Below are 1,595 nucleotides of genomic sequence, written 5' to 3'. Positions count from 1 at the left end.
TGGATGGATGGATGGATGGATGGATGGATGGATGGATGGATGGAATTTAAGTCATTGATAATTATTTTACGCAATCACGAGATTATAGTTGAATTTAAATTATTTCTGGTTATATTAATCATTACAGTTGGAATATTTTCAACCACATTTCTGTAATCATCAGGGGTACAAACTATTTTATATTTAATACTAAATTCCTTGATGTCCGCAAAAATGCGGACTTCGCATGAGGGTGGGAATGGTACTCAAAATGGGCGGGGCTAAGGGTGGATGTGGAGAATGTGGGACACACTACGCACTCCAACCCTTCAACATAAACACACGTTTGAAGTGCACAAGGGCGGAACGAGGGTGGGAGTGTGGGTATTGGGACAGAGCCAGTGAGTGCTGATGTGACCATTGTTTGTCGCAGGATGATGACATCATCTGTTTAGATGATGATAACTTTGATGCTTAAATTTAACATTTAGTAAAAATTAGCTAAGCGTAAGAACAGTGAGCTAGATAATGAAAAATACGTTAGTGAAATATTTTAACAATTCATTTTAGGCTTGGCGCCCCATACAGGAGCCATAAGGTGAGCCTGTGTGTAGAAGGTTGATGGTTCAAATCCCCTTTGAATTCAGTTTATTTACAGTATGTGGTGTGGTTTTTTACAACAAATGGCATCTCAGTTGACTTTACACAGAACATAAACACTGTGTGACTCACAGTGATGTTAAAAACAATCAGTGTGGCTCAAAGAGTAGGGTTAATCTTCTGCTTCCTTATTTTCTGAATCACTTCAGCTTTTTCCTTTACATCAAAGAGAGGCGGGAGCCACATCAGACGCTGCAATAACTCATCTCCTGTAAAGACCAAAACAGAAATCACACAAAGATCCATTTTGCTGAGCGTCCCGAGGCAGACGCTTCAATAGGCCTGAACCCTGAAAGAGAGTTTAATCTTTGCAGACACACCTGCTTCTCATTCAGGCAGGAGTGGAGATGCTCTCACAGCAACAATACTCAGAAAACCCTGCCAAACACACATTGTTTAACCAACACGAGGCTCACGTGCTTTTGTTCTTTAACAAAGAAACTCACTTTAACACTTTTTTTCACCAGGTGAAAATAAAAAAAATGTACAAAAAGTATTCCTGGGAGTTGTCTCAGATTTATGCCAACAGGCAGAGTGATGGTAGAGAAAAAGGAAGTCAAACCTTGTTAGGATATTTATAAAGTTGGACTGCTTCAATTACAACAACAAAAAAAAAAAAGACATAAAGAAAAATAAATGTCTTTCAGGTGATTTTCATGTCAGAGTTTTGAACTGAGATCATCTGTTGTTGAGGAATAACAGAGTTTTAACTACTTTGGTCAATGTTTGATCGTGTGCAAATCATCACACTCAGGGTATGTTTTATTTTATTTCAAATTTTATTTCAATATCTGTAAAACTGATAGACTTTGTGTGTTTGTGTCATTTAGCTGTGGTGACCATCCTGAATGTATTTAACTTCGAATTAGTTTTATGCAGTGTTTCCAATAGTCCATGGGCTAGGGTGGCTCACTGCACGCACACACACACACACACACACACACACACACACACAC

The sequence above is a fragment of the Austrofundulus limnaeus genome, unplaced genomic scaffold (assembly GCF_001266775.1).
Source record: "Austrofundulus limnaeus strain Quisiro unplaced genomic scaffold, Austrofundulus_limnaeus-1.0 Scaffold689, whole genome shotgun sequence".
In the NCBI taxonomy this organism is placed as follows: domain Eukaryota; kingdom Metazoa; phylum Chordata; class Actinopteri; order Cyprinodontiformes; family Rivulidae; genus Austrofundulus; species Austrofundulus limnaeus.
Note: the sequence above shows the minus strand (reverse complement) of the source record.